Source organism: Ambystoma mexicanum, chromosome 3p (assembly GCF_040938575.1).
Source record: "Ambystoma mexicanum isolate Mex_15411 chromosome 3p, UKY_AmexF1_1, whole genome shotgun sequence".
NCBI lineage: Eukaryota > Metazoa > Chordata > Amphibia > Caudata > Ambystomatidae > Ambystoma > Ambystoma mexicanum.
This window is the reverse complement of record NC_090925.1, coordinates 1,042,349,969-1,042,364,809: the sequence shown is the minus strand read 5'-3', so window position 1 is coordinate 1,042,364,809 and position 14,841 is coordinate 1,042,349,969.

The following is a 14,841-nucleotide window of genomic DNA, read 5'->3' as shown; positions in this document are numbered from 1 at the left end:
TAGCCTCACATATCAAGAGCCTAAAGATCCCTCTCAAGAGGCTCATATTGATTCGGCTGCGCTAGTGAATATAATGTGGGCGTCAAATCAATGAAGACAAGGCACGATTTCTGTTTATATAAGGTAACATAATCAGTCTGTAGTAACATCAATCTCAGCCCAGCTGAATGGTGCCTGCCCTTATATAAAATCTCTCTGTGCTTCATCTGCCTTACTTTTCTTTTCTAATCAACCTTGGAAACTTGGAACCACAGAAAGACCGTTTTTTCCCCCAAAATAGTTACATATGCCACAATTAGGGAAACTAATCTATAATTTGCTGTGATACACTCATCACCCTTTGTTAAAATATGAATAAACTCTGAAAGTTTCCACGAAGATGTAATGATTCCATATTCAAAATGGATTTAAAGGAAATTAACAGGGTAATTCATAGAATTTCGCACAAAAGTGGCGCACGCGGCTGGCGCACAGTGTGCGCGTGCGAATGTCTGTGCCAGCCGCGTGCGCTAAAATCGATTTCCGCGCACAGCGTATTCATGGATTTTAGCCTCCAAAACCAGCCGTGGTGCAGAGTGGCGCAGCAACCCTGCAGCAGCGCCAGGTACGCCCCAAAGAACGCTCTCGCGCAAGGAAAAGCCATAAAAATTCCCAATTCAGCGCAAAGGGCTGCGCTAACTCTGGACCAGTTTACAGGGCTGCCAAACAGCAAACACCAAGCGGGGAACGTGTATTACTGGGGTGCGTGTGAAGTTTCACACGCGAAAGGGCCTGTGCGAGTGGGGTACGTGTATTACTGGGGTTCGCGGGAAGTTTCACACGTGATTTCAGCAGGGTCCGTGTATTACGGGGTTCGCAGGAACTTTCACACGCAAAAGGGCCTGTGCGAGTGGGGTACCTGTATTACGGGGGTGCGCGGGAAGTTTCACACGCGATTGGCCTGGGTACGTGTATTTCAGGGGTGCGCGGGAAGTTTCACACGCGATTGGCCTGTGTATGTGTATTTCAGGGGTGCGCGGGAAGTTTCACACGCGATTGGCCTGGGTACGTGTATTTTGGGGGTGTGCGAGAAGTTTCACATGCGAGTGGGCCTGGGTACGTGTATTTCAGGGGTGCGCGGTAGTTTCACATGCGATTGGGCTTGGTACGTGTATTTCAGGGGTGTGTGGGAAGTTTCACATGCGATTTCTTGGGTACGTGTATTTCGGGGGTGCGCAGGAAGTTTCACACGCGATTGGGCTTGGTAGTGTATTTCAGGGGTGCGTGGGAAGTTTCACACGCGATTGGCCTGTGTACCTGTATTTCAGGGGTGCGCGGGAAGTTTCACACGCGATTGGCCTGGGTACATGTATTTCGGGGGTGCGCGGGAAGTTTCACATGCAATTGGGCCTGGGTACGTGTATTTCAGGGGTGCGCGGGAAGTTTCACACGCGTTTGGGCTTGGTACGTGTATTTCAGGGGTGTGTGGAAGTTTCACATGCGATTGGCCTGGGTACGTGTATTTCGGGGGTGCGCAGGAAGTTTCACACGCGATTGGGCTTGGTAGTGTATTTTAGGGGTGCGCGGGAAGTTTCACACGCGATTGGGCTGGGTACGTGTATTTCACGGGTGTGCGGGAAGTTTCACACGCGATTGGCCTGGGTACGTGTATTTCAGGGGTGAGCGGGAAGTTTCACACGCGATTGGCCTGTGTACGTGTATTTCAGGGGTGCGCGGGAAGTTTCACACACGATTGGCCTGGGTACGTGTATTTTGGGGGTGCGTGGGAAGTTTCACACGCGATTGGGCCTGGGTACATGTATTTTGGGGGTGCGCGGGAAGTTTCACACGCGATTGGGACTGGGTACGTGTATTTCAGGGGTGCGCGGGAAGTTTCACACGCGATTGGAGTAGGGTACGTGTATTACCGGGCTGCGCACGAAGTTTCACACGCGATTTTGCTGTCAGAGCGGGGAACGCGTATTTCGGGGGTGCGCAGGGAGTCCTACATGTGAATTTGCAGTGTGGGTCCTCCCAGGTGTCCCCTCTACCCCCTCCATGGCCCCTGCAGGCAGCCCACACCACAGGGGACTACCCCGCACCCCTGGTCATGTCCCTCAGGCAGCCCATCCACCATGGGCATGCCCCCCAGCCAAGCCACATGTCACGTTGCAATACGATCACCAACTCATGTCTCCCAGCACCCCCACCCCCCAGGAGTGCAGGGCACCTGCCAGCAGGCCCCCACACATGTCCCCCAGCACCCCCACCCCCAGCAGTCAGGGGCACCTGCCAGCAGGCCCCCACACATGTCCCACACATGTCCCCCTGCACCCCCACCCCCCAGCAGTCAGGGGCACCTGCCAGCAGGCCCCCACACATGTCCCCCTGCACCCCCACCCCCCAGCAGTCAGGGGCACCTGCCAGCAGGCCCCCACACATGTCCCCCAGCGCCCCCAACCCCCAGCAGTCAGGGGCACCTGCCAGCAGGCCCCCACACATGTCCCCCTGCACCCCCAGCAGTCAGGGGCACCTGCCAGCAGGCCCCCACACATGTCCCCTGCACCCCCACCCCCCAGCAGTCAGGGGCACCTGCCAGCAGGCCCCCACACATGTCCCCCTGCACCCCCAACCCCCAGCAGTCAGTGGCACCTGACAGCAGGCCCCCACTCATGTCCCACACATGTCCCCCTGCACCCCCACCCCCCAGCAGTCAGGGGCACCTGCCAGCAGGCCCCCACACATGTCCCCCTGCACCCCCACCCCCCACCAGTCATGGACACCTGCCAGCAGGCCCCCACACATGTCCCCCAGCACCCCCACCCCCCAGCAGTGCAGGGCACCTGCCAGCAGGCCCCCACTCATGTCCCACTCATGTCCCCCAGCACCCTCACCCCCAGCAGTCAGGGGCACCTGCCAGCAGGCCCCCACACATGTCCCCCAGCACCCCCACCCCCCAACAGTCAGGGGCACCTGCCAGCAGGCCCCCACACATGTCCCACACATGTCCCCCTGCACCCCCACACCCCCATCATTGACAGGCACCTGCCAGCAGGCCTTGACACATGTCCCCCAGCCAACACGTCATCACAATCCAGATCCCTGGCTCTTATGGCCACACAAATCCCACCCCACAGCACCCCAGTCCAAACACCCAACCAAGCTTTACATCCACTCCAAATTGAAATACCCATTACATGATAGATCACAAATAAGCAGTATGCGCATGAGTACAAGTCTGTCCGACCCACACAATGGCAACACATGACTGAAAAAACCCACATTGTGACATGCATGAAACCAATGAGAGAAGACCACACATTGAAGTAAGAAACAAAAATGTAATCAAGTCAAAATGAAGGGAATGAAATAAAAACACACAATAATGCCAATAATAATGAAAATGCAGCATGTCCCAAAAAATGATAAATAAAAAAAATGAGAATCCAAATTAATCCAAATGAAAATGTGTCCAAAGTCACCGTCCAACAAAGCAAATCCAAAGGGAAAGAAAAGCGTAATATCCATTGCTCCATGGTGAAGAAAAATAAAGATGAAGGAGAAAAATCCACTGTAAAACTATGTACAAATAGCAAATACAGGGTCCATGAGCCCAACGACATAAATGAAACATACAATGAAACCTACCTAATTACTAACTATATTCAAAAATGTGGGGCATAGTCCATGCGCCCCAAATGAAAGAAAAAAGAAATGAAACTTAACACTAATGAACTATATACAATGGCGGCGGGCAAGTCCAACGGCTCACTTGTTGATGTCCTGGGCCAGGGCATCATCGAACTCCTGTTCAATGTCTTGGAGGCGGGCCTGTTCTCTGGCCCCGAGGTCTTGCAGGGATAACGCCATGTCCACCTCCAACTCCCTGCGAATTCCCTCGAGGCACTCAGCCCGCCTCAGCGCCCTGCGCATGGAGTTCTCCGCCCTGACCATCGTGAGCCGTGCCTCCTCCGCCCGCCGCCGCTCCGCACCGATCTGCTGGCCCAACCGCTGCCACACAGAAGACACTCCCATTCCAGGGTCCTCCTGCCCTCCGGCTGATGCCTGCCCCTCTGATGTAGATTGCCCCGAGCCATGATGCCTCCCACGTTGAGCCTGCCGCTGCCTCCGACGCAACTGCCTCTGCCAGCACGACGGCATCCAGGCTGATGGAATCCACCGATGCTGTCCTGCACGTGCCCTGCTCGATGTTGCCGGCACATCCTCCATCTGCTGGGGTCCAGTTGCTGTGGTGTCCACCCCTGCTGGACCTCCGACTCCCTACTGTGGCAGGGATGGGATCCCCACCGAGCTGGCTGCGTTGGTCAGGGCAGGTCCATAGGGGGCCCTGGTGGCATCTGGGCCGGAAGACGGCATGGAGAACGACTGGCGCATAGTCTCCACAGAGGAGGAGAGGGCCGCCAGAGTTGCCGACACATGTACAAAACCCCGACCATGGACACTCCCAACTGGGCCACGTTGGCACGCTGCTCTTCGTGATGACGTGCGTGCTCCCCCCGGGAAGCACGCACGTCATCACGAATGACACGCGTGCGCAACGCGACACCAATCAGGACCTTCTCCATACGGCCAGGGGTCCCCTCGTTCGCAGGTAGAGGAGTGTCAGATGACATGGATATCCCCCCTAGCTGCGGACGGGCCTGGGATGGGGCATCCCTGCTGGTGCATGGTGGTGCAGTCACAGGGTCAGGGACAGCGACATGCACAGGCCCCTCCGCGGTGACCTGTGCTGCCTCCTGCCCCAGGCCCTGGACTGCACCACTTGCACCAGTGGTACCACCCCCACCATGTCAAGCTTATAAGGGAATAGGGGTCTCAATCCCCTCTTCCGAACCACAGAAGCCAAATAGATTGACCCCTCCCACCGTGGTTGGCACGGGCGCCTGAAGACTGATATCACAGGAAGCCACGTGGCAGCCAATGGGGGGAAGATGGAGTTAGGGAAAAGGGGATGGAGTGACAAAGGAAAGGAGGGGAACATACACAAGCAAATACATACAATACAGCGATAGTCCTGAACCTGAAACTCTATTTCCTGAACGCCTAACCTGACCTCCTATACCTGTAATGAACTTGTTACATATGAATCATAATAGCTCTTTAAACTCCACTTTGCACCTCATAGAATACAAGCGGATAACCTAGAACATAGACTTGGAACATAACATATGGATTGAACATAACGTAGGACTTGGACAGTCATTTCTTGAACACACATAGATTTGCTTACAAGCTAAATGGCACAAACAAAAAGGGTGTCCCTTTTTATGAAGACACGAGACACATGGCCCGTCGGGCACAATGAAGCCACAAACAATGATTTAGGAAAAAAGACACACACAAACATGCCCTTGTATGGTGTGGACCCATGCGTGTTCTTTACATAGTCCTTCCCAGTGCCCAGTTTTATCCGTTCAGAGTTTTATAGCATGTTTCTACACATGGCGTGTCAATGCATGGCATGTATCTTAGGGCGTGTTACCTCACACACCCACTACAACGTTGAAGTAGTCAATTAATAAACAAGTAAGCATATAGCAACTCCAGAATATGAAAACACTTAACTGATGGTCCGGATGCCTCACAAGGACATGCGGACCCTGAAGAGTGATGCCCAAAGCTTGTGGGAGCCCACTTCACCGCCGCGGCCTGTGGTTGTTCAGCTGTTCGTCACCGTCGCCGCCCGGGGAAACTCCAAGAGTCCTTCGCCGTCTGAGAATTTCTGCATGCCTGCTCCTAAGCTGCCGTCGCCCGTGCTAACAATCATTAATTACCTGCACCGAGGCATGGGCGGCGGCAAGTTTTAACCATTGCTGCTAATTAGCAGCTGTTGTAGCGCGCAATAGAAGAACTACACCTCTCCCACGCCTCATGGGAAATGTAGTTTATCGCCTCTTGTAAAGCAAGAAGCGCCGACCTGAAGCTTTCCTCAGATTCCTGACAGTACCTCCTCTCCCAGGGCCCCTTCCAAGTTTTGCCTTCTCTGGATGTTGCAGATGAAATTGTCGCACCAATCTGGGTGCATGAACCGCACTAGCCGGTTCCCATGAACAATCCTCAGGTGCATATCCTACCCACTGGATGAGATACCATTAACGATTCTGTCTCCATCTTGAGTCCAGTATCTTCTTTACTTCATATTCTGCCTGTCCATACTTGATAATTGCTGGAGGTCTCTGTACTCGCGTTCCCGGAGCTGTGGGTTTAAGCAAAGACACATGGAACACTGGATGTATCTTTAACGTATTAGGCAACTTTAATTTGCATGCCCCCGTCGATATACATTTCACAATTTCATAGGGTCCAATAAACCTGGGGGAAAATTTACGGGGTCCCTTTAAAGGCAAATTGTGTGTTGAAAGCCAGACCTTATCCCCCACTTTATACTGAGGAGCAACTCTCCTATTTCGGTCTGCATATTTCTTATATTGTTCCTTATCCTGGTCTAAATTGGCTCGTGCTTTCTGTCTGAGGTATAGTAGTACCTCTTTTCTATCTTGAAGCATGGGAATATTCTCCATATCAGGTAGATGTTCTGGTAACATATTCTGTGTGTGACCATACAAACACACATTTGGAGACATACCCAATGAAGCGTGTTCAGTGTTATTATAAGTAAACTCAGCCAACCACAAAGATTGTACCCAAGATTCACGACCCTCACTTAAATAACACTGTAAATATTGTTCCAGCGTCTGATTGACTCTCTCTGTTTGTCCATCCGTCTGTGGGTGATAACTGGTGGACAACGCACACTCCATGCCTAACATTTTACAAAAAGCACGCCAACATTTGGAAGTAAATTGAGGGCCTCTATCAGATACAATACTATGAGGTAGTCCATGTAATCTAACCACATGTTGCAAGAACAATTCCGCCAATCTCCCTGCTCCTGGGATTCCTTTACAAGGTATGAAATGGGCTTGTTTAGAGAGATAATCCACCACCACCCAGATTGTGTCATACTGATCATCCGGAGGCAAATCAGTAATGAAATCCATGGATATATGTGTCCAAATCTTCTCCGGGGTGGATAGTGGCTTGAGTAACCCTGCCTTTTTTTTATGGTCTGACTTACTGCGTACACATGTTTCACACTCTTGAATGTACTTCTTAGAATCTTGTTTTAACCCTGGCCACCAGAAATATTTCTCCAACAACCCTTGGGTCTTTTTGCTTCCTGAATGTCCTGCTAAAGGTCAATTATGACACCAATGCATCGCCTTCCTCTGCAAGGCGAGCGTCGGTAAAAACAATTTCCCTGCATAATAAGGAAGCCCATTGTGGAATGTTTCTGTGGGATTTTTTCCCCAATTCAATTGGACCTTTCCTTTCATTTCTTGTTTTACTTGTCTCAGTAATTGAGTCATTACTGCTCCTACAACCTTTTCCGCAGGAATGATAGTCTTTGCTTCGGTTACACTGCTTTCCATATTTTGCTGCCTAGATAAAGCGTCCGCCTTACCATTTTCTCTCCCTGGTCTAAAAGTGACTACAAAATTAAACTCATTAAAGTACTGTGACCATCTTAACTGCCTTGGACTTAATGTATGAGCTGTCTTGAAGTATTGTAAGTTTTTATGATCAGTGACCACTGTAACCTGATATTTGGCCCCTAACAAATAATGTCGCCACTCCAAAAATGCTGCTCTAATCGCCAATAACTCTTTATCAGTGATTGAATAGTTTTGTTCACAGCTAGTAAGCTTGCGAGAGTAGAAAGCTACTTGATGCCATACTCCTTCTTCATCCTTTTGAGACAATATTGCTCCAACAGCCACGTTAGAAGCATCTGTTTCTACTTGGAAAGGTTTTTCTGAGTTAGGGTGTCTCAATACAGGAGCTGATGTAAATGCTTTCTTTAACTCTTGAAAAGCTACTTCTGCCTCGGTGTTCCAATCAAACTTAGTGGCTTTCCTCAATAATTTGGTAATGGGGGTAACGATTTGTGAAAAATTTGATATAAAGCGCCTATAAAAGTTTGCAAAACCCAAAAAGGACTGGATATCCTTAATGCATTGAGGCGCTGGCCATTCTGTAACTGCTTGAACTTTTTTCTTGTCCATCACAATACCCGAGGGAGTCAAAATAAAACCAAGAAATTCCACTTGAGTTGTATGAAAGGCACATTTTTCCAGTTTTACATACAACTGATGGTCTTGTAATTTTGTTAACACTGCTCTCACATGCTCTATGTGTTGTTTTTCAGAAGAGGAATAAATTAAAATGTCATCAATATAAACTATAACAAACTGATCTAGAAACTCACTCAACACCTCCTGCATAAAGTATTGAAATGCTGCCGGAGCATTACACAAACCAAAAGGCATCACAAGATATTCAAACAAACCAAACTTAGTCCTGAAGGCTGTATTCCACTCATCCCCCTCTTTCACACGGATCAAATGGTAAGCCCCTCTCAAATCTAATTAGGTATAAACCACTGCTGTTTTTACTTGATCCAATAATACTGAAATCAAAGGCAGGGGGTACCTGTTCTTCACTGTCACCTTATTCAATGCTCTATAATCAATGCATGTCCTAAGTGTTCCCTCTTTCTTTGGGACAAAGAACAAAGGTGACGACACAGGAGAGGTGGAGTGTCTAATAAATCCCTTACTTAACATGTCATCCAGGTATTCACGTAAATGCTGGTTTTCTTTTTCAGTCAAAGCGTAGATTCTGCTACAAGGTAATTTAGCCTCTGGTTCTAATTCAATTACACAATCATAAGATCTATGGGGTGATAACCTGTTTGCTCCCCTTTTGTCAAATACTTTAGCTAAATCTTGATACTGATTTGGAATACTCATAGCCATTGCTCCCACCATTTGTGGTTCTGCCACCTGGTCTGCCAAATATAATGCGGGTCTCACCTCCTCCTCCATGTGACCTTCACACTCCACTCCTGCAAATGACACCTCCCGTTTAATCCAATCAATCCTGGGATTGTGTTTAAGTAACCAAGGCATGCCCAGAATGAGCCCAAACTGAGGTGCCGCTATTAAATCAAATACAATTTCCTCTATATGTCCAGACTCGCACCTCATTAGAATGGGTTTAGTTTGTTGACATATGGGTCCTGAAACCAATGGTGATCCGTCCACTGATTGCACCCCCTCAACCTGAGCCTTTTCCCTTGAAGGTAAACCCAATCATTTTGCCAATCCAATGTCAATGAAATTACCGGTGGCGCCTGAGTCCACCATTGCAGACACTAACTGCTTAGTACAGGCAAAAAGTAAAGTCACCAAAATGTACAAATGTGAATTTCTTTTCCCTGTCGTATTTGCACTACAATTGGGGAACCTATTAATTTCTGGGCCTGTCGCCTGCGTTCCCCCTAAGGCCGGCCCAGTCCTTTTCCCGTCTCAACCTTGCTTCTATCCACCCCTGCTCCTTTCTTGGGAGTATTCGGGCAAGTTCTAATAAAGTGTCCTGGTTGTCCACAATAAAGGCACAAGTTGTTAGCCTTCCGTTGCTCTTTTTCTGCAACAGACAAGGGCCCCCTTATTCCACCAATTTGCATAGGTTCTCCTTCTGTAGTCCTGTTTCCCTTACCCCGATCCAACCTAGCAAAAGACAACACTTCTGGTCTTTTCTTCTCCCCCTTGCGTTCTTCAATACGATGATCCAATCTTAGGGCTAAGTCAATCATGGCGGTACATGTACTAGGCTGAGGTTCTACTTGAGCAATAGCATCCTTCAATTCCTCTTTGAGCCCTTGATAAAACAACACAGTCTGTTTATTCTCAGGCCAATCAGTTTCAATCACCAACCTGTTAAATTGGGTAACATACGAAACCAAGTCGCGTGTTCCTTGTCTTAAAGCTAATAATTCTTTGTCTTGAGCCAAAGACACCTCTCGGCGATCAAATAACCTACCAAACTCCACTAGAAAACCATCCCAATTATATAATAATGGATCATCCTTTTGCACCAACGGCATAGCCCATGCTGCCGCATCTCTAGTTAAATAAGAAATAACAAATGCTGTTCTAGCTTGTGTTGTCTCAAACGCCTTAGGTTTGCACAAAAAATGAAGTCTGCATTGTGTTAAAAAGGTCATGTATTTCTTAGGGTCTCCTGTGAATCTTTCTGGTGCGGCTAATGGCACGCTATTAGAGGGCTGCACAATTACAATAGGCGGGACTCTACCAGTTTGCCCTGCCGTAGAAGTTCCAGCCCCATCCAGCGGGGTGCCTTGTGCGACCAACCCTTGTACCTGAGCTTTCAATATACTAGACTCTTGCCTAGCTTGTACCAATTCTACTTGTATGTCTTGTAGTGCTTTTAGCACATGTGCTAAAGGGGGAGGATTCGTATCCATTTGGCCTGGGTGGTTCAATTACCCCGAAATCGGGGGCAGGTAATTCTGTCAAGCTTATAAGGGAATAGGGGTCTCAATCCCCTCTTCCGAACCACAGAAGCCAAATAGATTGACCCCTCCCACCGTGGTTGGCACGGGCGCCTGAAGACTGATATCACAGGAAGCCACGTGGCAGCCAATGGGGGGAAGATGGAGTTAGGGAAAAGGGGATGGAGTGACAAAGGAAAGGAGGGGAACATACACAAGCAAATACATACAATACAGCGATAGTCCTGAACCTGGAACTCTATTTCCTGAACGCCTAACCTGACCTCCTATACCTGTAATGAACTTGTTACATATGAATCATAATAGCTCTTTAAACTCCACTTTGCACCTCATAGAATACAAGCGGATAACCTAGAACATAGACTTGGAACATAACATATGGATTGAACATAACGTAGGACTTGGACAGTCATTTCTTGAACACACATAGATTTGCTTACAAGCTAAATGGCACAAACAAAAAGGGTGTCCCTTTTTATGAAGACACGAGACACATGGCCCGTCGGGCACAATGAAGCCACAAACAATGATTTAGGAAAAAAGACACACACAAACATGCCCTTGTACGGTGTGGACCCATGCGTGTTCTTTACATAGTCCTTCCCAGTGCCCAGTTTTATCCGTTCAGAGTTTTATAGCCTGTTTCTACACATGGCGTGTCAATGCATGGCATGTATCTTAGGGCGTGTTACCTCACACACCCACTACAACGTTGAAGTAGTCAATTAATAAACAAGTAAGCATATAGCAACTCCAGAATATGAAAACACTTAACTGATGGTCCGGATGCCTCACAAGGACATCCGGACCCTGAAGAGCGATGCCCAAACCTTATGGGAGCCCACTTCACCGCTGCGGCCCGTGGTTGTTCAGCTGTTCGTCACTGTCGCGGCCCGGGGAAACTCCAAGAGTCCTTCGGCGTCTGAGAATTTCTGCATGCCTGCTCCTAAGCTGCCGTCGCCCGTGCTAACAATCATTAATTACCTGCACCGAGGCACGGGCGGCGGCAAGTTTTAACCGTTGCTGCTAATTAGCAGCTGTTGTAGTGCGCGATAGAAGAACTACACCTCTCCCACGCCTCATGGGAAATGTAGTTTATCGCCTCTTGTAAAGCAAGAAGCATCGACCTGAAGCTTTCCTCAGATTCCTGACACACCAGGCCCCATGTGCGGCTCAGAAGCGGCCTCCTCCTCCTCTGTGGAAACCACCAACCTGGATGGCTCCACACCGTCTTCCGCCGTTGCAAGCGCCTGTGGGGGCTCACCCACCCCTTCCGCTGCAGCCGTAGTGGCATCGCAGCACCAGTCCACTCACTCCCGGACGATGGTAAATTCTGGGAGGGTGACTGGGCCTTGCGTCGCCGGCCGGTGGGGGCATCCTCGACGCTTTGCTCCACAGCGCCGTCTCCGCCCTTTTCATCACTTGCTGCTGTGTAGAGGGAGACATAGAACACAAGCATCAGGGTACTGTACAATGGTCCCCTAGACAGGAAGCAATAGCAGATGAGTGGCACTGTCAAACATCACTTCCATCATGTCCCTCCAAAACACATGCAGTAACAGGCCTTCCTTGTTGGCGCGTTTTGTTCCGAAGAGGGCATCATAATGCCCCAGGACATGCTCCACAAGGACACCAACTTTGGTGGCAGTGAATCTGGTGGCCCTCTGCCTCTCTGGCTGGGGGTTGCCAGTGGTGCCAGATGGAGATGTGCCCGACATGGCAACCCCAGAGGCAGGTGTGGGTGGGCAACTGGGTCCTGGGGCTGGGCTGTGGAGCGATGGTATCCCAGTCGGGAGTCTTCAGTTCCAGCAGGGGTGGTCACAGCAACTGCACGCCTGGATGATGTGCAGGCAGCAAATAGCAGGGCACGTGGGCAGCAGGCAGGCAGCAGCAGCAGATGGCAGGTGGGAGCGTGCTCGGGGCTCTTGGGGTCAGGAAAATGACCTTCAGAGCAGGAGCGTGGTCTTCCGTGTGTTTTCGCGTGGCCAGCTTGATATGGAGTGATTTGGCACGTGAAAATCTTGCACGTCAGCGTGTAATTCGAGGAAAGGCCCTTAGCGCGTAAGCGCATCAGCACACGCACGTGATTCCATTGGATTAAAGGCCTTAGCGCGTAGGCGCGTAAGTTACATTACGCTCGCGGGTGTTTCACTCATAGCACGTGATGACGGAGCACACGTGGAAAAACTGCACCTCCGAGTGTCATCGCGTGTAATTGGATGAAAGCGCCCGTGTACACGCGTCTCTGACATGTACGTGTGGGCCGGTTTAAAAGCTGCGTGTAGGACGCCATTTCCTTGTACGTGCTTTTCGTGGAGAGCGAGTGGGTGAAATCTGTACTTCTTGTCGGTTCATACGCGATTACTTCACAGCGTTTCTAGTTTGTACTCCCTGTTACCTCTGACAGCTATTTTCTGTTTTTTTCTTGGGCCTGTTTCCTCAAACAGAGTTCACTTCTCCTTTTGTCCTGTCTCCTCAGACAGCGTACAATTCTTCTCTTGGCGGGGGTGTTGCCAAAGCGCACACGCGCGTATTTTTCACGTTCTTTTTCCAGGCAGACGGTGAGTTCCACATGTACTCAGCAACTGTGCTTGCCCCGTGTGTCGCCTTCCCCTTCAGAGGTCATTGTAGGCTGCGTGTATTACTCGTACACTTATTTTTGTGTTTCTGGGTGCCACAGCGTGGTGCGGGTTCATTTTTTCACGCACGTGGTCTACGAGGGGTTGCGTGCACGTTTATTTTTGATTTTGGGCTGCCTGTGCGTTGCGTGACCCGTCATATTCCCCCAGGGGTCACAGATAGCCTTGTTAGAGTACTGGGGTACGAATTCCATCTGGTATTCTACCCCTTTGACCCCCAATTGCCCAGGACAATAGTTTACTGCAACTCCCATATGCACAACAACATCAGTGCCATGGCTGGGAGGCGAGCAAGCGGTAAGGGAGGCAAAGGTGGCCAACCCTCAAAAGGTGGGCGTGGTGGCCGCGGTAGGGGACGTGGCCGGGATTTGCAGGGTGCCCCTATGCCCCCAAGTTTGGAGGAACAATCAGGGACACACATGCCCCCCCCCCATGGTTGAGGGAAACGTGGCTGACACCATCCAAGCTCAGCCCCTGTTGGACCAGCCCTTTGTGGCACCTGACCTGGCACAGGATGACTCCCTGGCTGACTTCCAGGTCAGCAAGTCGAGGCCACGTGTGGCAGTGCAAGTTGTTGTCACCAATCCACATGTATGTGGGGCAGCTATGTCATCTGCTGCCCCAAGTATACAGGGTGGGGAGGCTGCAGGGGCAGCTGCAGCTCCATCCGCCCCAGCTCTGACTCTCCCAGCCAGGACAGTGTCAGTCCCAGTCCATCAAACTGACGGTCCCCCTGTCAACATTACCCTGCAACCAATGCCTGCATCAAGGACTATGGTCATTGTGCATTCCCACACTCCTACTACCCAGTCCACCGGTGATTCTGCCCCTACTGACCAGAGCAGCGTACGCCACTCTGGCTCTGCTCCACCTTTAAAGAAGAGGAAGAAGGGTGCTCTGGCACGACAGGCTGAGACCCCAGGCACGGCTACACACTCCGGTAGCTCAAGGAAGCCTTGCTTCAATGATTCGGAACTTGATGCACTTGTGAGCTATGTGTTGGCACATAGCCACGAAATGGTGGTGACTGCAGGGTCCAAGACCACACCTGGTCAACGTAAGGAACACTGGCAGACCATCGCCAACCACATAAGTGCCCTTGGATTTGTGAGGCACTCAGCTGATTATTGCTACAAGCAGTGGAACGACCTGAAACTCAGAGCAAAGAACAAGCTGGCCTCAAATCATGCCGCTACTCTGGTGACTGGCGGTGGGTCTCCACAAGAGGACAACAAACTCACTGAACATGAGTCTGTTGCTGGGACCTTCGTCACAGAGGAACAGATCTGAGGTGTGGGAGAGCTACCCGATTATGACACATTGTCCGGTGAGTGCCCATGCGTGTGTGTGTAATGCATGTGTATGTTGTTTGGGTGACGGGTTCTGATTGAGTGGCAGGTGAGGGTGTGTGTGACTGAGTAGTATGGGTCACCCATGTGCTTCATCCAAAACATTCTGCGGCCTTGAATTTGGGTTTGACAGTATCCCTTCTGCCAACAGTAGTAATTTAGCGCAACATTACGGCAGTTGCCCTTGAGGGGGCATCATGCAACAACATTGTTTGTATTTTTCAGTGTTCTTTCAGGCTGATTGTTTCAATTCTCCCACTTTTGCAACACATTCCTCAGCCCTATTGTGACATATGTGACATGCTTCTGTCATTGAAGAACCCCACATTGGCCCACGTGTCACCTTGGTAGTTGAATGATTTAATCATTCAGGCTGAATGAGTATTGTCCTGATCACATGATGTTTTTGGGCCTGTTTGAATGTGGAACATGCTAGTTGTTTCCTGTCATGTTGAAGTGCACAACCATTGACGTG